The 27,661-nt window shown below is 37.8% G+C and overlaps 1 long non-coding RNA gene across 1 annotated transcript; it reads left to right on the forward strand.

The window, feature by feature from the left end:
* The first annotated feature begins 16,046 nt into the window (after positions 1–16,046).
* LOC140685267 (uncharacterized) lies at positions 16,047–27,545 on the forward strand. The gene is made up of 2 exons (XR_012058607.1): positions 16,047–16,341; positions 20,541–27,545. It is a non-coding gene; the product is annotated as an uncharacterized lncRNA (long non-coding RNA).
* Positions 27,546–27,661: the final 116 nt, after the last annotated feature.

Below are 27,661 nucleotides of genomic sequence, written 5' to 3' on the forward strand. Positions count from 1 at the left end.
AAGATGTGATACCTTCTGGATATTGATTTGGATATTTTAGTTCTATAACTCTTAAATTGTAGGCAAACTTGGCACATTATGAAAATACTTGGCTGGATTTAAAAATTTTAGAAGTATTTATGAAATAATTGCCAAAGTCATAAATGCTGTGACATTCTGTATTTCAAAAAAAAAATTCAAAAACAGAGCAGTACAAAAGAAATGGGAAATAAATCAATTTTTAGAAACACCATCATCATCTGTGAAAGCAAACAAACCAATCCCACAGTTGGGGGACACCATCTGTGACTTTATCTGTCTCTTTGTACATGTTACACTCAGTTTCCTACCACTGATTCCAAAGAGACATGGGGATATTTGGCATGTATGAATTGAAATCTGTGGGATATTCAGCTGTAGGGAAGTACAATAAAAGGCTTTCATCTCTTGTAGAAACATTGTTAGTGACCCTTGATAATTTTTTTTTTTCATTACAGACTTTTATTTTAACTTGTTGTTCAGTAGAAAGTGTGTGCATTTTCAACAGATAAATAGAGATTGGGAATGAGCAGTACATTGGCACAGTGTAATGGCACACATTAACACAAATGGGGTCCACACAGTGAGAGATGCTGCAAATAAGTGGAGATTTATAGAACAGCTTGTAAGACAAATAGTAATGTTTTGTCACCTGCAACAGGACTCAGTAATCTGAGGTTTTCTGTAAAGATTAATCTGTGTGGTTGCTCTCACTTCCTCTTGCCTCATCCCTTCCCCACTTGTGTAACTTGTGTTCTCCTATTCTGAGCAGTTGTAGTTGGTTTTATTTAGAAATAACCCTTTGATCACTTTTCCTTTGTCTCCAAGAAGGTAGTGTTTGTGTAGAGGTTTCACATTCCAGACTACTTTTCTGCCTTTTTTTTTTTTTTTTTTTTAATTGTCATGTGCATGAATTACTATTGATCTACTTTCATTTGCAGATCCTTGCCCTGGAGCAATGTAGTCTCCTACTGAGACTTTTTTTGTTGCTTAGTTTTAAAACACCTGTCACTTTCACAGGAATTATTTCAATGTGTCTCAGTTGCTGGTTTTTTTTTCCTGCTTCTCTATGAAATTAATGCAGCTTTCTGTATAGTTTTGTAATGAGAGTAATTACTTTTCTGTCTCAGTGTCACTACAGTTCTTCTGCTGAAATGATTATGTCATTAGAATTCCCTTCAAATAAGTCACAAGGGCTTGGCATGTGTTCTGGGTGATGTACAGTGACATACAGATTGTGAATTCATATGACAGTGATAATAAATTTCTTTCTTCTCATTTTCTTCTTAAACTCCACAGTATTATATGAATAATCATCAAAGATTCAGGGCATTTTCTAGGTGTAGTGACTTTATTTCTGTCCCTTTAAAATATTGTAAGAGGATGGTATAAGTGAATCACGTTCAATTTTCTGGATTTTGTCAGTTGACATGTTTCTAAAAGGAAATTTAAAACTATGGTCAAATCCATAATATAGAAGATCATTATTTGTTCTCAGTAATTACAAAAACTGAAAAATTTTTACTGCTTGTCCTTTTAAGTCTGGTTGTCCATGCAGTCAAACATGTAACAAAGATATGTAAAAGTTTGTAAAATATAAAAAAAACTTTTAAAGTGGCTGTCATCTCTCCAGCACTGTAGGACTTTAAGTATTACCCAAAATTGTAGTGAGAAAATGAAACCTTTTTGCAGAAGTGGATTTAGTGGAGAGTGAAGGGGAACCTGGAGGCACTTACACATTTCAGCTCTGACCTCTGCTCAGACTGGCAGGGTTTGGAGCCTTTGGAATGTTGATCTGGGCTCTTTTCTCCCATGAAGGAGATGGGAAGATAAAATAATAGGTGATATCAGCCAGGTTAGTAAATTCACAGTTCAACAATACACATTAAGCTGATGAACATGGAGTATTTTTTTCTATAGAATTGAATCTATTATTAGTCCAATATTTTAATTAAGTAAAATTGGATTCCCTTGTGAATTAATGATTAAGTTTGCATCAAACAACATTGATTCGAGGCTAGAAATGACATCTTTCACCTTCATTTTATGCTTACATTTCTTCCAGACATATTTCATTATTCTCACCAGGAAAATTACTTAAGAAAGAACTAATGTACAGAATATCTTTTTCTTCAATATTTATTTATTTTATCACTCTATTTCTTCTACTTTAAGGTCTTATTTGCAAAGTTGTTGATGTAACTGCTGACACATCTAAATGTCAGGTGGGTTTTCTGGATTCCCCCACATTCAGGACTTTGGTGATCCTCCCCACATACCCAGAGCAGGCACATATCCATCCACATTTCATTTTCTGTTGTCTGTGAACTCAAATAAATTTTAATAATTCTATTGCTGTATTCTATTATCTTCTTGCTAAAATGATGAACTTCTATTTTAATATCTATTATTCCCTCTTACGCTGGTTTAAGTAGGTGCCCAGCACTCTACTTCCAAAGGTCCCTTTGTAGTCTCACTAAAGAAATGTTGGAGTGTTCCCTGAAATAGCTCAATGGTTTGGGTTCTTTCTTCTTTTCTTCCCTGCAGTCCTATTTATTCACTTTCAACTTTGCAGTTTCTTGCACTCTCTTCAATAATTACACTTTCATCTCCCAAACCTTCCTCTTTTCATTAAATAACCTCAGACCAATGTAATGTTGCCATGAAATTCAGCTGGTTCTCATATTTGTGTCTATTCCCATTATTGTGTATTCTATATGAATTTCCTTTCAAGGTAGCTGGTGTGACAAAGCTTTTCTCAGTACTCTACCATTGCCATTTTTCCCCCTTAAATGTGAGGCCCTTGACATTTTTATTCACTTTGAGAAGGAAAATTACATTGTTCAGAACACCAAACTCCATGTTAAAACACCCAATAGCCTGATTTGGACCATTCTTCTTAAAAACAGAATTTTCAAATCAACCTTCATGTCGGCAACTTTGTCCTCTGATAATTTAATGATGTAATTTTTGATTGCTGGTTTGAGAAGGATGTGTCATCAGATCTATAGAAAAGACAAAATCTCCAGATTGCCTTCATCCGGTTGTATATTAAAAAGAGAAATGCTTTTCCTCTCACAACTGGCTTCAATGTCCATGGTACCTGGGAAACCTCAGGAAGTTTTGCAGGGTTGTGTGATTACACACTGAAATGTCCTCTTGACCTAGGCAAATCTCCTGCATTGTCAGCAGCATCCTGAGAAAAGCAAAATTAATTCTGAAGGACTTCTTTAGGTCTTGGTTGACTGGTGGATACAAGAGGTTATAATTGCTGAGCTGTACTCCTGCTTTTAATAATTATTTCTTTACATATTTTTTAATAGTTTTACTTTGGATTTTCCCATCAGCATCAGTAAAAAATAATACAAAACAAATAAACCCAACAACTTCCAGTTCTTAATATTGAAGAATTGTTCAATGATCTCTCTTCCCAGGGAGAGGGACAATTGAAGGGAAGTGTATGCAAATTCTCTGATGTTAAATTTGAGGACCCAATTATTAATATTATTTATTGGGGTCACTGAATTACCTCAGTAGGGAACTGTGGGAAGGAGAAGCTGGATAAGGTAACTCCCACTCTCTGAGAAGGTGGAACACTTCCCTGTGTCTTCTGATGTATTAATACAATCCACCCTGCCTTGCATAGGAGAATTCCAAATACAGGTGTAATAGAAAAGCAATATAAATGTGTACAGTGACACCACTGATAACACTGCCTGTAAAATTTAAATATACTGAGAATGGCTTTAAATTAACAGCTCTTGGAACTGGACCTTGTAAAACTCACTCATATATGACAATTTTATTAACATTCTTATTGCACATACAGCACTGGAATTATTCATGTAAAGAACATCTATTGCAGAAAAATGATTTTTTTTTGTGTTTAACAGGTAAGATTACAGTGGTTAAACACTGTAATTATGATAATCATGGTGAATGGGAAGCTGTGAATCAATTGCTGCCACTACTTTGGATTTTGTTGGAATGCTTTTCCATGAAAGCTGTCAGCAGGAGAGAGGGAGGGGCTGGAAGGGGGAAGGGGAGATGCACTGGCATTGATGAGGTGCATTTCTCATTAATTCAAGTACACTAACATGGAGACATTGCACATTCTCAATCTACAAATTGAACAGCCAAGGCAGGTAAACAAATATATAACCCAACAAGGAGCAGGACTAATCCTTTAGGAAGGTCTGGAGTCCCTGTAATGAGCAGTTATCTTAGGACAAGTTCTTAAATCTCATTTAATTAGGGTATGACCTGGCATATTTCTTTTTAGAAAACATTTGGCTTCTGCTTCTTGAATAAGATTATGTGATCCAAAAGTATTCTTAGTTGCTTAGCAATAGTCATACTACCCCTGAAGGCCTGTCCACCCTTGACTAAAGTTTTATGGAAAGAATTGCTCCAGTATCAATGGTGTCTTCATCAAATGGAAAGATTTTTTTCACAATATAGATTATTAAGAAAAAGAGGCGATCAATATTTTGGAGACCCACAGTATTCAGGTTTGAATATCAGTTTATTTAATTAAAAAGGCTTTTTTTATTTCACTTCACACACCAAAAACTTTGTGAGACTTACTGATTGCAGCTTTTACTTTGCAGAAGCAGCTGGAAAGCTCCTACTTGTAAGGAAACACTTGGTAAAAACTCACATACAACTTCAATAGACTAAAATTCCAAAACCTAGTGAATCTTGTTCTCTCTAGGAGTGATTTGGGTGGAAAAGGAAGAATGATTTTGTCTGGATTTGGGTGGTGGTTTTTTTTGTTTGTTTGTTTGTGGTTTTTTTGGTTTTTGTTTTTTTTCTTTTGTGTGTGTGGAGGGGAGTGTGTGTGTAAAAAGATATGCAGCAAAACCACAGAATTTTAATAATTTTTCCCACTCACACAGTGTCAGATGCCAATCTCTGCCAGGCCATTTGGCAATACAGCTCCTGACTGAGTGGTCAGACAGGGATGCAGGAATACCTGCCTGGATGGCTCTGCTGGCCAAAGCATCTCTAAGGACCTCATTAGTTCTTTGGAAGGAGGAAACTTTCCATCCTCTCTCTGCTCTCTGTTGGTTGCTTTAATTTCTCTATCTCTCTCTCTTGCACATTTTACTTCCAAAATGACTAAATTGGGTATTGTGAGATTGTTCCCACCACCACATTATCAACATTTGTAGTACATGGATGTCAAAGAGTGAAGCACTGGTTATCTCTTTGGAAAATCCAAAGAACTTTAACAGGGCCCATCCTCTGAGAGAGTGGGAGATATTTTTCCCTCTTCTCTTTTCCTGTGGTGCAGTTTTTACATAATAGCCCTAATCTTTATTTCTTTGTGGCATATAGCTCTTGCCATTAATGGCCATCAGGATTGATTAAATGCCTGAACCTCAATGTGCCTCCCATGAATGGTTATCAGGATTGATTAAATGCCTCAGCTTCAATATTTAATCAAACTCACCAGCTGTTGATTGCTGTACACTACGAAATCATCAGATTATTCCTTAAATGTGATGCAAGAAAGATTTTCCTACTGCCCCCAGAATCTCACTGTCTCAAGGGATCTTGTGGGAAGAGTTTTTCATTATGTTTGTAGTATTTGCATATAGATAACAACAATGGAACCAGCTGAAAGGAAATACTACACTCAGCATTTATATTCACTAACAAAAATAGGGACAAAGAATATCACAGAAAACAATTTAGATGAGATAATACAAGTTGTTTGCATCAAAAAGAATACTTTAAAAGTTGCTTGTAAATGTACTCTGTATTTTTGGGTTTGTTTTTTAATCCACATGTCAATACCAGGAAATATGACTGCATTGATTTTTACAGGAATTACTCTACGTAGTTGATGTTACCACATGAATAAATTACTAGGTATTCATTCTTTATTTAGATTCCACTGTGTTACAAATGAATTCTTAGCTCATAATTTGCACTTTCTGCAAGTACCTTGTGGTTGAATGTCAAAATACATTCAGCAAATCCTCCAGGCTAATTGGTAAACAGGAAAAACTAATTGTAGTTTATAGGAACATAATTAGGCTGGAAGGAGAACCATGATCCCTGAGTTAGGGGGAAAATAAATGCCTGCACTGCTCTCCAGCCAAATTGTCTCTGGAATAACCAGAAGCCTGGGGGATCAGTTGATGCCTAAATGAGTGGGAAACAACAATATCTATTCATATGTCCTGCTTGCTTGCTGCAAACTGGTGAAGCCTGGGATGGTTTGGCTCATAGGATTTCACCCATTCCACTCACCTAATAGATCCAGAGGGGTTTTATAATAATGCAAAATGAATTCAGGTTTAGTGTTCTAAAACATGGCACCTCTTAGAATTTGTCTTTATAATATTTATTCTAGGTATTTCATGTTGATTACCTTTTTGTTGATGGATATATCACCTTACTAATGATGGTGGTACCACATCAATTAAATTGTATGAATCATTGTAGTACACTTGTTTTGTTTTCCACAGTTAACCTCACAGTTTACTGAGAACTTTTGGGGTATGCTGGGATATGCACCCACCTAAAGAGAGATAAATAGACTTTTTTTAAAGTTCTGAGAACCTGAAGGGTTGAGTTTGCCAAAGGATACACAGCATCCCTTATTTCCAGTATGGTTCCTCTCACTCCAGCTGTTTATCCAAGTGTCTCTGTTGAAATATGAAAGTTAAACATTATTAAGATTTTTTCTTCATAAGGTGTTTTGGAGTATTATTAATTTAGGACTTAGTTTCTCCTCTGAATCTACAGCTTATGGGACATTGCAGCATTGTTATAGCCTGATCTGTTTGTATGTGATAGTTGGATCCTTGAAATTCCCAGTCTAGAGTGGTTCCTCACTGTTCTCTTCTCCCAGTTGGGTGTGGAATTGCATTTGTCTCCCATTCTTTCCTTCATCAAGCTTTTCTTCTCCTTCCTCCCTCATTCTTGGAAAGTATCCTCCCTTTAATGGGGCAGGAAGGCAGCTGCTCCCTGCTTTCAGTGAGCTGCCTTCCCTGTGGGTCTCTTTAAGTCACGGGTAGAATTTAAGGGCTGAAAGTAAAAACAATAATTTATATTTCCAAAGTTGGAAAGTCCCTGGTGAAACTCCTTCCCTTCTCCTTTCAATATTTTTTTTACCAGTCCTGTAAAAGTAGATCTGCATGCCTGGGGACAAAGTGATGCCTTAGCAGCTCCAGAGAAAAGGTGTTTTCACACGCAGTATCCCATCCCCACCTGTCCTGTGGGGAGGTGCCAGGACAGAGGGATTCAAGTGGGCTCTGCCTGGAAATGACCCATTTTTCCACTTACATTGCTGTGTTTAATAATGTTTCTGCATCCTCATTTAAAATTAGGAACAATGGAAGCATATCCCAAGCTCTGCAAATAATGTCATTTCTCTGAGGGGTGCACAACATGACTAATATGTGTATATTTTCTTCTAATTGAATCTTGGCTATATGGAGAAATGCACAGATAAATAATTTAAGTTTCTTTTGTTTTCCTCCCTTTCTTCTCACTAATGAGAGAAGCTACAGAAGGGAAGAGTTCCCTCAGTTAATTGATAATTTTCTAGCTGACAGTCACACCAAAGTCCCTGGTGTGAAATGCAGGGAGAAAAGAATCCTGAGTGAAAAGCAGAAAAATTACAATAGTAGAAATTAACTGCATTTTGCTGGAAAACTTGGCAGTAGGATTTAGGGTCTCCAGTTTGTGTCTTAAAAAAAAAAAAAAAATCAAGTAATTATGGAGCATCTTGAGTAAAACAACTAGAAAGAAAAAAGGGTGCCAGAAGACTACTTCTGCCAGAGTTTTCCCAGGGAAAGGGAAAGGAAAATAAACCTGAACCTTCTGGATAAGTCCAGAACCAAATCATCAGATCACACTGCTTTAAATAATCAGCTCAACCTCCCGGCATCTCTAGTGGGGTAAATATTTTGCCTTTGTGCTCTGTGAGCTGTTGAATTTTTTGATTTTTCCTTGAAACATCATCAGTTTGGAGTTCACCCAGTAAACCAAGAAATATTTTTCTGAGTGTGTTTGTAGGAGTTCCCAGTTCACACTTAAATTATGGCAAATGGTGAAAAAAAAAAAAAAAAAAGGATTAGACACAGCAAGTTTCATGAGCACTGTATGGTTGTGGAGATGTTTTTATTCACACTGCTAAAAATCCCTCTTCCATTCTGAGATCTATTAAATATTTTTCTCTCACTATTTGATATGACTTTGGATGATGGAGCTTAAAGACAATATAATGCAGCTTGTACTTGTAGGACAGCTGCTTTTATTGAGGTATAAAATGTCCTGACCCCACAGTCTTGAAATTGGGGCCTTAAACTTAATAATCAGGGGCTGAATTTTCTTTCTTTAGCTGAAATGTCACCTCTAGACCCTCACACAATGGCTTATTGCTATCCTTAAAATTCTAAAATCTAATATTTCCCTTGCTTTTCCACCACCTTCCCTTTAAATTCACACAAATGGATTGAAATGTTTGAAATTCAGTGCAAATTTTCCCCCCTGGGATTGCACTGAGTGGTGATATTCAGTTACTGTACCTTGATGTCAGCCTGACTTTGGGGGAATCTGCTCCCTCTCCATGCTCTGAATGCCCAACTCAGCTGTTTCCAGGAGGATCTGAGGAGGAAATTCTGCCTCTCGTGCATGGCTGCCACTGAGATTTCTCAGGAGATCTATAATACATGATGCAAGTTGCTGCAGTTTTCCCCCTCTCCTTTCAGTCAATAGCTTTAGTCCTTCTGGCCAGGCTTCTGCAGCACAAATACCCAAAAAAAACCCTGTGTATTAGCACTTTGTAATTGCTAATGAATGAGTTAGTTTTTAATTTTGTGGTAGAGGGGCTATGATGAAAACACAATTTACATTCCTGTATATAAATGACCAGTTATAATGGGATTTTGACCATTGGACAAATGTAGTCACACAGATTCAGCCTGCTGTGGTGCAGCTAATTAGAGTCCAGAAACCATAATAAAGTATTTATTGAGTATTCTTTTAGCAAATCACAGCACTTAAACAGCAGTTCACGCTTGGAAATGACACTGTGTAATTTCATTAATTTAATGAATAAAATCCAGATTATGCCTTGGAAAAGATAGCTCAAATTTTTCTGAATAGAAATCAAATTTTTTACGCCTCAAGACAGCAAAATTAAATCTGCTTGGTATAGAAGGAGGTGTGGAGGTAACAGGCAGGATTTTGATACACTTAAAGACATCAAAATGATCTTAAAGATCCCTTTCAGCCCAAATCATTCTGTAGGGTCAGGAATTTTTTCTTTTACTACAGAATCAAATGTGCTGGAAAACCAACAAACTGTAAATCATGAGCTATGTGGGACAGCCAGATATACCAGTGCTGTATAATTACAAATCCTGCTCAACAATCAGTATCATAATTAAGAATTTTAGACAGGAGATATCTCAGGTAAAGGCTTGCAGAGGTTGCACTGAGCTTCTGGGGGAAAAAAGCAGCTTGGAGCAAAGCTGAAGGGAGTGAGTTGTGAATTTGCCTTGAAGCTTTTTGTAGAACTCAGAATAGATTTGAGTAAATGTTTGGTAGAATATTTATTTTTAAAGGATATTTAAATATTTGGTTTGCATGCTGACAGCTGCTAATTTTTGCACTTCAAGTTTCTTAAAGAAGCCCAAAATAAGGAACTGTTTTTAAAAGCACTGACTAATGTTTTCCTTACATAAAATTTGAAGACCTAAATGTTGTTATTAAGTGCCTACAAGCTGACAACTTCAGTAGCTGAAACCGGGGGGTTGTAAAATAAAACAGACATTAAATACTGAGAGGGAGGAGGAGAGGCTTATTTGGAAAATGCCAAGTCATGTTGCTTCACATTCTGGCCAAATAAATAAATGTTGTCAAAATTTGGTGTGAGCACTTAGCAGGTGTCTGATGGAGTGGCTGTGATGCCTTTTTTGGGCTTACCTAAAAACAGAGGCCAGACAAAATTAAGAGAATAAAAAGCAGTTATATTTTTTGAAGTGCCTTCAGGTACATTTAGAGCACAGGAAGCACCCCCAGGGGTTACACCCAAAAATGGATGACAGAACATGGGTTTTCACACTTTTATAAGTGGGGTCCATTTACATATTGGGGTTAATCTTTCAGTTACAGCTTCAGGTAATAATTTACCTGAAGTTTGCTCCCCCCAACTTAATTTTGTTTACATTTCTCGGGGCCTGAAGCAGTGAGGTGTCCTTGATTGCCAGGCCCGGAGAGGAATAGTTCTGACCAAAATGTGAAGAGAGTAACTAATATATGGAGTTTAGAGTTACACACCGAAGAATTGCAGGATTGCAAATATATGAAAAACACAAAAGCTAAAATCCTAAGGCATCAATTGCTGCTTTCAATAGAGGTTTATCTGGACTGACAGGGCTTTCCTTGGCTGCTGCCTCTGGTCACGGGAGTGTGGCAGCCACAGACTCCCAGGAAGGGTCACACTGGGAAGTTTCCTGATCAAAACTACAAATATAGTTCACCTGCTGTGAATCCAGGTGAGCCAGCTCTAGTGGGGGGTGAATTATTATTATTATTTTTATTATTATTATTATTATTATTATTATTAGTAGTAGTAGTAGTAGTAGTAGTAGTAGTAGTAGTAGAAGTAGTATATTCTAGATTCTAGATTTATTATTATTATTATTATGATTATTATTATTATTATTATTATTATTATTATTATTTTGCCTCACAGATTTCGGAAATTTGTTTGAGTAGCAGGGGTGTGGAAGTGAAGAATTCCCTGGCCTGTGGGCCTGGCCCACAGAAACCATGAGATCTGCACTCTCTGGCTGCCTCCTGACAATTTTTAAGCTCTTCAGGTATCTCATTCAACCCCAAGCTCTGGTCAGCTTTGCATACAGAGGGAGTTCTTGGGTTTAGTTTGAACTGGTTCTGGTAGAGAGGATACCAAGAGATCTGATGCCTGTGAGTCTTCCTCATCCTTCCCGTGCCCTCCTGAGAGAGAAGGGAGAGAGGCTCCTTAGAGCCAAAGCAAATGTGGTGAATGGCTCTGACTGAAACCTCCAGCCTGGGGTTTGATGCATGAAACCAGCTCACAAGGGAATATTCTTGTCTGTGATGGAAGAGGCAACCAAGTGTTGCACTTGTTCTTTCACACCTACACTCCTGTTTCTGCCAAGATATGTTTCCTTCGTTTGTGCCCTTATTTAGCATGCTGTCCACCTACTATCTGCATTTCCATTATGTATTTTAAATGAGCAATAAAATAACCATTTACATAACGAATACACTTATATTGATTTATATAACTTAGAGATGGTGCTTAATTATGACTTGTTTATAATTAGGACTCTTGCTATGCCAGCTAGCTTTTATGTTATTTATAAAACGTCAGGAACATAGGAAAACCATGAGTATTTGAGTGTGAAAATAATATTTGATATTTTTTAACCCTTTCATGCCCATTTCCATTTATCTTGGGGCTCAGGAGGCTGTGACAGAGGAGGTTCAGGTTGGACACCAGCGGATTGAATTTGATCGCTAAATAAAAACTATTTTTGATTTTTAATTTGGCTGGATCAATCCTTACTTGTAACAAAAGCATTCCCAGAGTTTGTTTGTTTTAAAATGTGACTCTCCCAGAGGCAGATCTGGTTTTTAATTGGCTTATTAACATGGTTATTCTCAGAGCTAGCTAGCAATTGTTTTTGCTAGGTACAGACGAAGTTCTCAGCAGCTAGTCTCAGAAAAAAAGCACTTCTGTGGGTGGCTCCAATGCAAAACCAGCACACAACCTTAAAGACTCTATGAATATTTCGGGTATTTTGGATTTGTTTTGTTTTATTTGGTCTGAATAAAAAAGCAATACAATTTTTTCTGCACTTTGTCACTTCAAAAACTTAAGATTGAAGGCTTAAGGCTTGGAACATGTGTTCCAAAGAGATTTGGGCATCCAAGTATCTTCAAGTTATTTTGACAATCCAGTTCATTTATTTTATCACACCACTGATTGTCATCTTAAAAAGCTGGTTCTGCTAAATACCAGAAAAGATGTTGGTGGTCTCATACTGGGAGTCTGAGATGTGCTGAGCTCCCCTGCTCTCCCTTTGGCTGGTGGTGAAGAGGTCCCTGTGAAGGACAATTCATGGAAAGTTGAGTTTGACCATTTTTGGAAAGCTCATAAGCACAATGAGCAATAAAGCACACCTTCAGGAGTTGTTTTCAATGAAAAATTACACTTTTTAAAACTGGGAGGCAGCAACTTTGCACTGAAAAGGTGAATTCAGTTTGCTTTGTCATGTGAGATTCCTTCCCTTGGGGAAAATGGCAATTCAGAAAACATATTTTGGAATTAATTGTGATCTTGCTCTGTAACTCCTCTAAAGTTTAATAAAGCAGGCTGGTCCCTCGAGGGTTCCTTTGGGAAAACTAATACACTAAAATATGTAATGTCTGTGAATTCACTTAAAAAACTCTGTTCCTGCAAAGACAAACTCGGGGAGACACAGCTTGGAGGCCACCCACCCATCTGGAGAGCATGTTTCAGAATGGAGACGGAAACACTTGGAAAGGTCTGCTCTCTGCAGTGATTTCAGGTTAAAAATAATTAATGCTGCATAATCATGGAGGATTTTTAGATCATCTTATAGAATGGTCAATAGGCCTCCCTGTTTTAATAATCTCAAAAAATAGCAGATATGTATTTATGAATCAGGGCAGGATGAAACAACTGAAGCAATGGATTCCTCTAATTCCTAAAGAATTTTTCTTTACTTTTAATTCCAAGTAATTAATTGGCTTTTGGATTATCCCACTTAGTTTTCTGCTCCAATGCAAAGCTGTATTTCAGAAGAGTCTGGGCTCCTCATATGGTACAGACTATCCATTATACAGACCTTCCATTATGTAATGTTTAGCTTATCTGTTATAGCAACATAAATGCTTTTCTAATTTTGGGCTTTTTTTTTTTATTAGAACATGGTTTACTTTATTTATTTTTTAATTATTGTTAATTTTCTACTAGGATGACTTCAGACTGTCCTTTATTTATCAATTGATTGCTTTCAACAATATTCCTTCTTGAAAAACATACACTTTTTTCTTTCTTTCTTGTTTGTTTTTTTTTTAAACCATATTAATGAAATAGAAGAAGAAAACAGAAAAATGAAAGGAAAATTTTGTTTTGTTTTGTTTTTCATTCTACTTTGAAGCCCAGAATCAGAGAAGTGTTGTAAGGGACCTCTGGAGATCTCTATCAAACCTCCTACTCCAAGCAGGACTTCCAGGTCAGCCAGGGTTTTATCTAACAAGCCTTGTATTCCTGGAAGGGTGGAAGACATTCATAGCTGACATCTTAAGGCTCTGAACATATCATATTATCTATATTTAGATGTCTAGTTCAGTTCTTTTTCGAGTATATAAATCCTAGTTGCTGCTTCTCTGCTATTTCTACATAGAACTTGTTCAAACTCATTCACAGGAAAAATGAAAGACTGAAAAGAAATGTTATTTATCAGCTCCTAGAGAAGGTTAGATTCCTGAATGCTGCAGCAGAAGGACATTTTTAATCTGTTCTTGAAGTGGAAAGAAGGATTCCTTCAGTGTTAACTGAAAATCTGTATTTTGTTTTTAAGGCCTAAATTTGAATTTAAATTCAATAGAAATCAACTTCCTTCTCTGCATAAACACGCTCTAGAGAATTATGACCAAAATCCACAGCTAAGATATGCCTAATTTGGCAGCTTATTTATTGCTTTATTGATTAACAGTCAGGCAACAGCAGCAGTAGTGAAACACTCCCTTCAGTTTTCCATCTCTTTACTCCTGTTTTTCTCTCTGTGGATTACCCTGTGTGTAATCAGTAGAAAATGTCAATTGTTCTGATACCTGGTGTCTCAAGGAATGGAATCAAGATTTTAGGCTACTTAACTGTACTTCCAATTTACCTTTTCTATAACAACAACAACAACAACAACAACAAAAACAACAAAGAGAAAAAAATTCTTACTGTTTTGGTTTATTTGAAAGATTTTTTTATTGTTATTATTCATACAAAATGTCAAGTGGATGATACTTCAAAGAATAAAAGCATGAAAACAAACTGCTAGTAAAGTGCTATTTTGAACAGACTGTGAAGTTCTGAGTTGGTGCACTACATTGCAGGTATTGGTTGGAGTCAGAATATGTAAGGATTTGTGTAGGATATGTTCTCCATAGGAAAGAATTTGCAAGAACAAAAGAGAGCATTTGATTAAAGCTAATCACACTCTGCCTTGCATCCAGCAGTCCAGAAAGAGAATTTCAGGTAAGTGAAAGTGAGAAAGACAAAAAGCAGCTCTTGTGAGATGTTTGTAAAAAAAGTGGGAGCAGAACAGATTGGGCATGTGAGGTGGAATTGTCATTTTTGGTCTTTTCTCTGTAGACCCATAATGCAACAAATTATATCTGGATATCACATTTGTATACTTATATATGTGTGTGTATACATACATACATACATACATACATATACATATATATATATATATATGACTTTGCACCACATGTGCTGGCTTTTTATCAGTGTGAGCCACTAATGGCAGCACTGGGAAAGGCCTGGAATGTAACAATAAATGTGTGAATAAACACTCCAAATCCTGTTTGTGGGGCTGCCCGAATGGCACAGAATGCAACTCACTTGAGCAGCACAGGCACGTCACAGAGCAGGTGTTACTGGGACAAATCATACCTGCACTTGGAAAGTGAGATGCTGTCAACCCCAGAGAGACGGGGAAGATATAACCTGGCTATTGGTTAACATGTCCCACGAGTATTTAAACACCAGAGAAAGCTTTCCTCATCATCCAAAACATCTGCTGTGGAAGGAGAAAGATCAAAGTGGCTCACTGGCTTGTTTTAACGGCTGTGAATTAGCTCTGAGCAAGGTGTTAATTAAAAAACAATCTGGAAGAAAGTTTGGGGATTTGCATTTTGTAACAGAACTTGGCTCAAGTCAATGGAGAAGTTTTTCTAAGGTTAAGAGCATTTCCCCATATGCCTGGCTGGGTGTGTATTTCAAATGATGCAAAATAGCTCTCAGCAAGGATCAATGCATTTGTCACATCAAAACTGCACCATGTGATTTACAGTACCTGGGACTGGCAGCAGCCTGATTTATCAGAGTAGCCCAGACCTAAAAGCCTCATTCTGCACTTCCATTTACAGTTTTTCTGAACCATCTGAGAAGAATATTTTGCATGTCTTTCTCCCTGTCACACTGTCTTTTAAAAATATACAAAGCACAAGACTAATAGACTGAATTGTCAGGAAAGGTTTAGGATCTGATGGATCTTAATTTGATGGTCTGTGTTCTGTCTCTGCTTTTTGTTGTTGGACTATTGAGTATGTGGAGCTCTCACCTGTGTTGGCATGAGTGGAGATATGCTTCAAGAAAACCTGTAAAATTCATCTTTATTTGAAATCCATGGCCATTTAATTAAAAGTGTTTCAATTTTAATGTGATTCAGTTATAGAGAATATTGATAGAGTTCTGTGATGGCAGGAGGGGTATCTGGTTTTCACTGTGTTCCCTACAGTTTTCCAGTGAGGTGTTGAAGAATTCTCTGGGTTCCTCCAGGATATGGCTCTCTCTAAGGACAAGATCCCTCTTTCCTGTTATTTCTATACCTTACTTCTAAAGTCACTAGGAAATAGTTGACAAGAGAAACAGGGAGGCACTGTGAGCTGGGTTTTTGAGAAATTTATAACAAAGCTCTTAAAAATGCTCAGAGTGTGGTGCAATAAATATATTGAAAAAGACAGCCTAGTAAGGATTGCAGGTAATTAATGGAGTTGTGCTTTTTAACTGTTGTTTCTACAGTGTATCCATGCTGAAACTCACAGGAGGCACCTCTTCTCCATTAGCTGGATTTTTGACTAGCCCAGCTTCACAACACCCTCAGATTTATGATCTCATGTCTCTTCCAGGCTGTCTATAATTAAGCAAAGCTGAGGGTAAAATTCAGTCCAATGATGCTGAAATTAAACTCATTTCACATCTCTTGAAAGGCTCCAAACTTTATTGATGCCGGGATATTGAATGTAAATGTGCTGTATTTTAGTCTGGTTTATTTTTCCTTTAAGGCTGATGGCAGGGTATTATTTTTAGCTTTTCTGATATGTAACAGATCCACAGCAGTAGAAACCAGCTCCCCCATATGAATCTCCTATGTATTATTTAGGATCCAGAGATGCTATTACATCTTTCCACCCATTGCTGTGCTTATCTGAGCATGATATGAATGCATTCTGCTATAAGAGACGACAATGTAAAGCACGAGGTAAACTTCAGAGCAGGTAATTCCTAACATGCTTTATTGCTTGGGTTTGAAGGGGCTCTAGAGCTCCTCTGCATGAGAAACCTGTTATTTTGCAGCTTTTTTGGACTACAGGTTGGAGTCCTTCTCCCTGCTGCTTTGACAAGTGAAGTGGTTGTTGCTACTGCTGGGTTTATTGCCATCTTTAGCATTGTTAGGATAACAATGGTAGCTGATGAAAGAGAGCACATCACACCATTATGATGGGCTAAAAATTGGGCATTTAAGCAAATGAGTAAATGGGATTGTTCATTCTTTCTGGCTTTGAAGCAAATGGGGAAAATGTGCTTTGCAAAGTGCTTTGAGAGCTGCAAATACAACCCAAATTTTATGTGCAAATTGCTATTTATAAACATTAAAAATGCAGGTAGCTGGGAGTTAAGTACAGGATTGGTGTAGATATTAGAATAAAGCCCACATTTCATTATATGAGTCAGAAAATGAAAGTTCTGGAGGAGATTCATCAGTCCACCAAAGTGAGTCACCACACACTTGATAAAGATGTTTTAAAGTGCTGATAGGTGATACCATGTTTAGGCAGCAATGTCTAATTGATGTCAGCTTCCACTCTAAAAAAAATTCTCTCTCAAATAATGAGAAAGTACTGGAAAACATTGGAAAATGGGCTTGTTTTGATAATTTGATGTGTCAATGAGTTTGAAATTTGTAATTAAAACCTCTTCCAAAGGTTCCCTCCTCCTTCTCCTCCCCTTTATACTGTGACAGCACCAGAAACTGCTCAGTTTGTGCAGTGTCACCTCTCCAAAGACTTCCCTCTCCTCAGGAAGGTTTCATCATTTTGTGCAGAATGTACATTCAGCAATCAATATCTGTCACTTGCTCTTCAGAGTAGCTTTGGTAACGTCTTAGAACTGTCCAACAGGCTGACATAAAGTATATTTCATTGTGCTGAAGAGACTTAATTGCTGTAATTATCAATAAAGCCAGTATTAGACAAGGAATACATTGTGATGCAGCTTGTTATGGTGGATGTGCTCGTACACCATGAAGTCACAAAGAATTTGTTGCATGCATGTCTATTATTATTATTATTATTATTATTACTATTACTATTTAGTAGAAACTTTAGCTTGAACTTCTCTGAGGCTTGTATTTGCAAAAAGGATTTTTCTGACTCTGGGTAACTCTCTCCCATTGAGGAATAGCTTGAATTCAGGCAGGCCCAAGATGTCCTTATGTCTGAAATTTGGTTAATCATAAAGCAGATTAGGTTGCCTTTAATGTCTAATGCAAATTTCAGATGCTGAGCAGCTGCTGAGCTTCTCTACAATGGTTGCACATCACTAACTATCAGTGTGCTGCAAAATGAGGGATTATATGTGTTTATAAATGCTGCTTCTATCTGCTGCACAGGCACTGTAGCACTGGAAAACACATCTCAAAGCAAAGCTTAAAGCTGAAATCCTTCTCTGTAGAAAAAGAAATAAATTATTCCTTTTGATACCTCTTTATGCTGTTATAATTCTTGACAGAATTGCCTTCTTTAGCAAATTGATCTCTAACAGGATGAACTTTACTTCTTTTCTTGTAATTGTAGGAAATGTGGTTTAAGTATGATTTAACATTTCAGAGAACTTGCCCATGTGAAATTCTAGTCTATATTTTTTCTTTTTAGATTCTGGTAGGCCATGGTATTTTCTCCTGGAGAGTAGGGACAAGAAATCAGACTAGTTCAAATATTTGGGTTTATTATCAAATGTTCAGTGGTTGGTGATTAAAATGTTATTGAATGGTTTGTACTATATGCTCATTTCAAGAATTCTGAGGGCACTGCCTAAATAATTAGAGCCATGATGGAGTGTCTCCTGTGGGTGGATATGATCCCCTCATTTGTTTTCTCTAGAACCTGCAGGCAGCTCTAAATGGCACCACTGTGTGTTGCTCCTGTAGGGAAATAAATATGGGCTTGCTCAAGACACCTCTGTGTCCATAAGTCATATTTACAGTTAATGAAGGGCATCTGGGTGAAATTCCTGTTCTGGAAAAGCGTGTGCTAAGATCTTAAATAACCACAAAGAACTGAGACCTCATTTCCTTTAGAACAGCTAATGGTTATTGTTCCAAATGGTATTTGAACTTTTGGATTTAAATAAACAGATATCAACTTATTTTTGAAGGGCTTGCCCCAGCATGGGAGAGTCCTTGGGTAAAAGAAGTCACACCTTGGAGTGATTTGATCCAATGCAGAAACTCTGAATGAAACCACACATTCCCCTGAGTCTGTTTTCATCTTTGCAGACCTTGATCTTAAAAAGGCTTAACTTCACATGCTGTGCTGGTACTCAAATATAAATAATCCTGTGATTTACTGTGCTTATGTACATGCTTAGAGTCTGGAAAATTAGGGCGTTAATGGTAACATATGCTTAAGATAGGATTTAATGGAAGAGCTGGAGTTATGTACCAGAAGATAATTTTCCTAAATCACAACAGTTGCAGGCAGATTAGAATGTGTATTTCCCTTTCTTTGCAGCTCTTGCCAGGCAGGAACATCATCTGCAAAACTTTATTTTGTTTAGTGCTACACTTTTCTTCCTTTCTGATTTATATTTATATATATATATGTATATGTATGTATATGTATATATGTTGTCTTTTATTTTAATGTCATTGCAATTGAGAAAGACCATTTCAGGTGTGGAGCCCCAAGGGCTGGAGTGCTGAGTTACCCACAGTGAAGTCATGAAATTTGAGATTATTTTGTTGTATGCAAATATATGAAACTGCTTTGGCCTTCCTGCAATTGCTGGGCTTTTCTGTCTTCTAACACAGGTTATCTGTGGTCATTCAGAAACCACAGGAGACATTTTTTGAATAGCTGAGAGTGACAATAGAAATGACTGCAAAGAAGTCCAGATGTTCATAAATTGCATCCTGCTGGGACTGCCACTTTCAAGCTACTAAACATATCAGTCATGGGAGCTGGCAGGATGGGTTTTATTTAGGGAAATTGGGGTTTCTGAAGTCTGTTACTTTTTCCTTTCCTGCTGTACTCAAATTTCACAAAAAAAAACAAAACAAAAAAAACACCCCAAAACCAACCAACCAAACAAAACCCAAAACAAACCAAAACAAAAAAACACACAAAAACCCAAAACAAAACAAAAACAAACAAACAAACAAAAAAAGCAAAAAAAAAACCCACCCCAAAAACCAAAAAAGCCCCTGTACTAAAAATAAACCAAGTAATTTTTCCTTGAGGACAATGGTCATGTACACTTGTGTCAAGTGGATGATGCTGGTCCAGAATCAGAGATCTCCCTTTTCTCTTTCCTGTTTCCTATCTCTGTGTCAGAGCACAGTTTCTTTCACAAGGGACTGGCAAATTTGTGATGGTTCGTTGTTCCTGGTTTGGGGATCTGGCTCATCCTCAGACTGGAAAAAGACCTTGCTTTGTGATTTGATTTTGTCTTTGATTTAGACCCAGGAGAGCAGATCTTTTCAGACCAATTAAGATATTCCCTTATACTAAAACATCACTTCCTTGAATTGTGAGATTTAAATAGTGTCTAAAATGAAAGTAATGAATGGTTTACCAGTTTCAAACCTTTCTAAACCCTCTTTGAATTACTCTGATTCTGGATTGCAGTACTGCATTTACAGTCTTTGTCTAATTATATTTTAAGGACATAAACAGCTCAAGGGGAAATACAAAGCTAAGAAATGAGATAGATATGCAATATCCTCCTCAGTAATGAAACTCAATGGAGTATTGCTGGAAATGAGTTTTATTTTTAAATGCATTTGCCATGTTTAACTGCATTTATTTAGATTTTCAATATCTTATCCTAGCCAGCATTTGCCTTTTTTTTTTTTTTTTTTTTTTTTTTTGATGTTGTCATTGTTCTGTGAAAACAGACTAGAACTCTGAAAGTCTTTGGAAGTTATATATGTGTTTACCAAAAAAAATGACAACTTGTCCATTCTTCAGCTGAATAATCCATTGAAATTGCAAAGGCTTTTCAAATTATCTAGATGAATCTCCAGATGTTCCTCTGATTGCATCCAGAAAAGCTATATTCAACCACATCTAAATCTCAAAGCTCATTTGAGAAGCTTAGGTAATTTATTAATTTACCTGAATTGTTTCTTCCACCTCTGAATTTAATCTGATGGAAGCTCATCTATTTTAAATGTGCCTTTATTTTCATCCTCTAGGAAAACAAATACTTGTCTCTACAGAAAAGCTGCACTTATCTGTGGTAAGTGGCTTCTTTGATTCATGGACAGAAGCTTTATGGGACTCCTTGTGATTCCACAGGAGTCTTATTTTCATTTACTGCCCTACATATCATAAAAAGTTGGCAGTCACTGGGAAGCAAAGTGACGAATGTCATCTTACTGTTCTTCACACCAGGGCAAGAGGCACAATCCTTTCATCCAAAATGCCATTAGAATCACTGCTCAGATAATAACAGTGGGAGATTTAGCTGAGGTGCTCAGAGGGAGCTCCATTGCTGTGGATACATCAGGACTTGCACAAATAATGCAGAGAGCCTGTTATGTTCCTTACTCTGGAGCTTTTAAATAGAGGTTGGATAAATATTAGCAAAAAGGGTAGGGCTGGCCTGGTTTTGTGGCAGCAATAAGAGCCAGGATGAGTTCTGGGGGCCCTGTGCAGGTCTGTGTTTGCATGCTTCAGTGCTGGGTGAGACACGGATCCAGGAAATGGGGACACTTGTGACACCACAGTGCTCAAACCGGACCAGTTTTATGTCCTGGAGTGCCCTGGCTCGTTTCTTCCATCAGTGCCAATGCACCTACAGCTTCCTCAGGTGCTGACAGTGCAACAGGGTGACATTTATGTACAACACACATGGCAGAGTGCTCAGAATGAGCAAATCAAATCCCCTCAAGACTCAGAAGTGACAGCTGAAAACTCACACATCCCTTCTGCTGGGACTGGCTGTGGTACAAGGTGCTTATGGAGTGGCACAAACCTTCTTGGCCACCTGAACTTGGATTGAGCATATTCAGGAACAATTGAGACTATTTACATGCTTTTTTCATGGGTTTACAACAGAACAATTATTGTGTTGCCTGTTTTATGGTGCCTACATGTACAGTGCCAGCACACTCAGTTTAATTCACTTGCCCTCAAGAGGAGCATAAACACTTGTATATTGAGAAACTGAATTTGAAATTATCTCCATCCAAAAAATCCTTGATCTTTTATGCTTGAGTGTAACACTGATATGCATTCAGCAACAATATTGCAATTTCAGATGCATCTAAATGAAATAAACCCCTGGAAACCCTTATAGACCTAACAATTACTTTTCCCTAGTTTCTGACTTATAATAAGCAGTGGTTATTGAGAATTAAAGCTGTGGGTAGTGGTAACAATAACTTCTGCTTTAGGTAATGCATTATCTGTTTGTTTATCTTTAGAAAAAACCCAAACAGCAAAACCTCAGAACATTATTTTGAGAGGCAAAACCAAAACTAAATCTATTGATTCCCAATCTGAAATGACCGACACTAATTGTGATGTAGAGGAAATTAGCCATGAACCTGTATTCCAAAAAGGAGCTTTTCAGTTCATGGAAACACAAAATGTTCTGACAGGGTTTTTAGATAGGATTCCAGCAGCCAATGGAAGCAGACAGGTGTGTAATTACGGCTCAGGATGCTTCAAGCATCTTTGGAAAGAGATAATGCTGCTGAGACCCCAATAAAAAATGTAAATCTGTGTTTCAAAAATAACCTCTCCCAGTTTCACTTGCCCAGCAAAGTATCCAGATTGGAGCCTTGGTGCTCCTGAGAAAGCTGCCTCTGTAAATAAGGGAAATGCATGAAGTTTTCTTATGGAATTGAAAGGAAGTATGAGATACACACTTAATCATCATTTTTATGTCATTGCTGTGATTATTTTTAAAGAGAGCTTATCTAAATATTACTCTTACTTCTGAAATGCCTTATGAGAAGACAGTACAGCTGAACAGGTGATGGTGTATGTGAAATCTAGTTTTATTGCATCCAATGTATATTCTTTAGTCAGTAATTTGTAGCAATTGTAGGTAGGATTTTAAGGTACCTTCAATATAATATATTCTTTGGCATATTGCTGCTAGTCCATTTTTCTCACTACAAAAGGTTTGTTTAAAAAAAAAAAAAGTCAAGCTAATGAAACACCAGCTAAAAGAACTGCATTTAAATCAGTCTATATTTAGCACTGCTACATTTCTGAATGGCATCAGAGAAGCAAGGACAGTTACCTGTTGACATTTTGTTTGACATAAAAATGAAAAAAAAAAAAGAAAAAAGTATTCTGTGCTGCTCAGAGCTGATATGGGAGTCACTGGGGGCTTTGGATGTGTGTGAAAAGGATAAGAGAACACAAACAGGATGAATTTGGGGTTTTCAGGGCAGCCACCAGAACATGGACACCATGGGGAAAGAGGTGACAAACACAAGTGGGGTCACAAGAAGACATAAGAAGACACCAGAAGTTGCCTTTTTGTCATATTCAGCATCACCTTGGATTTAGTTAGGAGGGTGAAATGAGTCACAATGCCACAGAATCCCCAGGAGAGGGAGATGAGGAGGGGAATCAGCTTTTTGGGGAGTGTACACCAGCAGTGTAAGAATACAATATCCTTCCATGTCTTACTGCATTGAAAAAGCACTGTATGAATCAACTTTTTGAGGAAAAGCTGTGTTTGACAATTCTTTGTCCTGAATTTTTGTTCCTTACTCTCTTTCTGTGTTCTATAATATTTTTCATTGCTAATAGAAATGTAGGGGAATGAGTCAAGAAAGGTGTTGTTCAAGAACACTTTGGTTATTTATGAAACTCAAAACTATTTGTTTCCAACTCCAACATGAAATGGGGAAGCAGCAATGAACCACATTTACAGGGACTAGCAGGGCTAAGCTGTAAATGCACAGCTCATTTGCATTGGAGTTCGTTATATATATATTATATATTATATATATATAAATTATATATATATAATATATTATATATTATATGTGTGTGTGTGTGTGTGTGTGCTTTTTTTTTAAGCATATGGTATTTAAAAGCAATTTAAAGTCCTTTAAATACAGTGATTTCACCTTAGAGCCTGGGTCTGGCAGCATATATCCCACACAATGCTTGCCCTGAATTTGGGGATTTATATTTTATTTTCTTTAACCGCTTGCACAGCGCAACCACTGCAGATATGTGCTGTGCAAAAGGAAGAAGTTAGACAAATTCTTTTGATGTCTCCCTATATGGTTATAACTCTTGACAGAATAACTATTTGTCAGCAAATGAATTCCTAAAGGAGAAGCAGCATATTGGATTTCTCTGCATTTTATCTTTCATGGAATATAGCAGAATCATCAGTATACAGATCAGTGGTAAACAGGGAGAGCCTCAGTGAACCCATGCTTGGACTTACTCTCCAAAATCCCATATATTTGTAATTAAACGGTCTAAAAGTTCTAAAAAACATTCTTTTTGTTTTCCCTAAAGAAGCTGATACATTCTCTTGCATGTGGAAGATGCCTGTCTAAAGAAAGTTACTGGAAGTAAATGTGCCAAAATTAAGTTGAGACCTGTGTTAGTAATGAGACTTTAAGGACATGTTACTTCCAAAAACCTTCCCATTACCTATAAAGAAATTTTTTGGGGGGAGTATAGTACTTATTTCAGGCTTTCCATATGGACACAGGCTTATTCACAAAGTATTTCTCTTATTTCTTTCATGGACAGAGGAATTTAACTCTGTGTGTGCTGGGCTTGTGCCCTTTGGTGTGTCTGGGAACACTCAGGTGTATGACTCGAATCTGCAGCTGCCTTGTGGTTTGAGCACGTTCAGAAACCTGAAAGTCCTGATGCCTGGGAGTGTTTCCAAGTAATTATTTCCTAGGACACAGAGGGGGCATGCCAGAAACTTTGTAGCCCTGTGCCAGCTGGATTTGTCCTTTGGAGAACAGACCCTTCTCTCCTGTGTGGTGTTCTCGTTCGGGGAATGCTGACAAGGAACTCTGTGCTGAAGCTGAATGAAATCCATCCCAATGCTGGATGTCTTTAACTGTAATATCACTAACAAAATATTCTCACCACACTTCAAAATGCTGACATTTTTCTGGGATAGAAAACTACCAGGAATTTAGGATAAAGTAGGTTTATGGAGTTTTGAAAACTAATTTGTTTGTCTTGTACTGTCAAGCCTCTGAAAAAAGAAAAATCCTTCTGTGCCTGTGTTGGGCTCCAGTGATTCTGCACACAGTCAGAAGTGAAATCAGAGCAATTAAAGTTCAAATGTTCCACAAAAATACTGTTTTGAAACACTGTAAAGGAAAATTGAAGCACAAGGAATTTTTGTGGCATTTTATAATACTGGCAAATTTAAAGTAGCTGGTTTAGAAACTCTGTTGTCCTGCAGTATAAAATAGTAATTTCAGTGTGCTCAGACCCTACACCAACAGAAATCTGACCATTGGACTGTCAGTTATTTTGTTTCCTTAACTTCTATCTATAATCAAACCCAAAGTTACGAGAGCTCAAATCTGAAAACTCAACCCACCCCAAAAAAATCCCCAACCAAACCAAACCAAACAAAACTACAAACACTAATAAACCCAAAATCTGTAGGAGGCAAGGGTGGGCTATATAGAACCATGAAAAGAAAAACAAATTGGAAGAATGGAGTTCATGCTGAGTCAAAACAAGACAGTGAAGAAACCTGCTGGGGAGAAAAAAAGCCATTACTCTCTTTTGTTATCTGTCAAGAAGATAAATCTTTCCCTTTGGGGCAGCACTGTGTTGAAGCCCACCCTAGTTTGATGGTGGCTTTGTGTGGTAGAAAAATTTTTTCTTTAATTTGTGCTTTTAAAGAAAGGCTTAGTAGTCTCTTGTTGTTTGGTCTCAAGGTTGTTTATTGCAAGTTATTTAAAAGATTGTCTTCTTGGGCTATTGTGGTTTGCTCAGCAGCTCAGGCAGAGGCACACACACCTTCAGTCATCTTTGTCTCTCGTTTTCTTCTCCTCTTTCCCCCACCCCTGGCTGCTGCTGTCTTTTATATGGTAAATTACGTGTTACATGGGTACAGTTTGTCCCCAATGCCTATTACCTATATTAAATGGTGTTTTTCTACTCTAAACCAATCTGTGAGTGCCAACATCACCAAGAACATGGAGGTAAGGAAGAAGAAAGAGGGAGGACAGGGCAGGCCCAAATCCCTCCATCTTAAACCCTCTGACCCCCATGTACAAAACCAAAACCCCCCTGTACAGCACTCAAAAATTCCTCCTTTTACTTTGTGACTACTTCTACTCTAATATCTAAACTTTTGTGACTTCTTGTTCTTCCTGCAAGGTTGGTAAATCATTCCATGGCTCAAACCCAAAATCACAGCTGTTTCCAGCTGCCTGCCAGGGTCTCAAATGCTTCTGAGCTGGGCCCGGAACATCCAAAAATGTCTGAGGGACATTTTGAGTTCTGACAGCATTGGAGCCCTGTGCACCCCTCTCTGTCCTCATTAGAGGCACAAATCCTCCACTCACTGCTCAGGACATCCCCTCCCCATCCTCGGGGGCTGTTGGCTCCAGGTGAGAGCCACAACAGCACCTGGATATAAACAAAGCCTGGAGGTCTCAGCACAGGTTTCCAGTCCAGCTTCATCCTAAGCCTGAGCCCAAACAGGGCCAGGGGCTCTGGAGTGCAGCCAGCCATTCCCTCCCTGCATCCAGAGCTCCTTTTCCCTGCTGGTGCCTCCTTCTCACACGCTTCCCTGATTTATACCAACCTGCTGCTTGCATATATTTATTCCCTCTTTCTCACACGTATTTTATAGGAGAGAATGCTTTCAGTTTTCCCAAACAGGAACAGTTGCTCTGGCAATAAGTGCAGGGAACCAGCATCAAAGCACCTTTCACTGAGTCAGCTTGATTTTTATTCTCTGCAAAACTGCAAATGTGGATTTCAGGCTTAGTTGTTGGATAGCTTTTCTAATGTGCACTGCAGGTGCACAGTATATTTGCAGTGGCTCTTGCACATGCTGATACACACCTACATCTGTGATGAAAATGAATAAATGTGTCTGTGGCCCTTGCAATTAAAAATGAATGGCTATGTAAAAAAGAGAGCAGGATTGTTCTGCAATTATGTAGTTTCTGCAGCTTCTTCCCCTGACCTTCTCTAAGTCTGTGCTACCCCAGTGGTGGAATCTTCTGCAGCTCATTCCTCCTGTTCAGAGAGAGAATGGTGCTCCTAAAAACTGAGCTTTGATTGTGGAGGACCTCTCTCCGTTCAGCCTCACAGGAACCTCCCAGACAAAGGGGTTTCCAAATCCCCCATGGTTTTAGACAATTGTTGAAACAGATACATGAGGCAGGAGAGCTTAACACAAGCAGGGATGGCTAATACAGGGGGCCTCTTTGCTGAAAAAGCAGCTTAGAGTCACTGCTTCTCAACAGCTGATAAATTCTGTAGTGCTCTTAGGAAAGCTTGCCACAGAAAATCACAAGGTTTTTGTAGCCCATTACAGCACTGCTATAGCAATATATTATTTAGCAAACAGACTTTCATGCACAGTTTGTTTCATATTATCATCATATGCTTTAGTTCAGCTTTGAAGGGTCCTTTTTTCTTGGGTTTTTTTTTTTTGTTTTTTTTTTCCCCTTCCTTATTTAAACCTTGGTATCTGGCAGTGAAGTCTGCAGCTATTTGTAAACAGATTTGAAAGCAGTTAAAGGGTGGCTTTTTTACACAGAGGCACAGCACGAATTTTTGCCAGAAGTTTCAGCCTGCAGTGGGGAGCATTGATTTCCCACTGTGGCAGATTCAGACATGCAGAGAATAACCCCTTCCTGGATCAGGGATTCAAAAATTCTTTGATGCAGAGGAGGCTGGCTTGACTTGCCCAGTTTTTGGAGAGTGTGTTTGAAATGTCTGCAGCACATGGAGCAAGGCACAGCTTTGGTATTGCAGGATCTGTGTATTCATTGTGTTACTAACGCCAGGGAGGTCAAAACACAAATATATGTGGCTGATTGATGTTTGCTACATAATGTACAGAGTTTGAATTGCTGCAATAAGACAGAGAGATGGGCAAAGAGCAAATGTGGGTTTTTTTATTGCCTAGATTCCTGTTGTGCCAATGGTTTGAACAGAAGTTGTTCCTCTGGATGCAGCAGTTGTCTAACAGTATAACCTGAATGAAAATAAAATTTATTATTGGAAGAGCTCAGAAGAAACAGTGAGGACCTGAGTTTTAGACACAGATACATTTAAGAATGGGTCTAGAAGAAGCCCTTAAGCTTACTTGTAACTTGGTTTTAAAGGA

This window comes from Taeniopygia guttata, chromosome 18 (genome assembly GCF_048771995.1).
Source record: "Taeniopygia guttata chromosome 18, bTaeGut7.mat, whole genome shotgun sequence".
NCBI lineage: Eukaryota > Metazoa > Chordata > Aves > Passeriformes > Estrildidae > Taeniopygia > Taeniopygia guttata.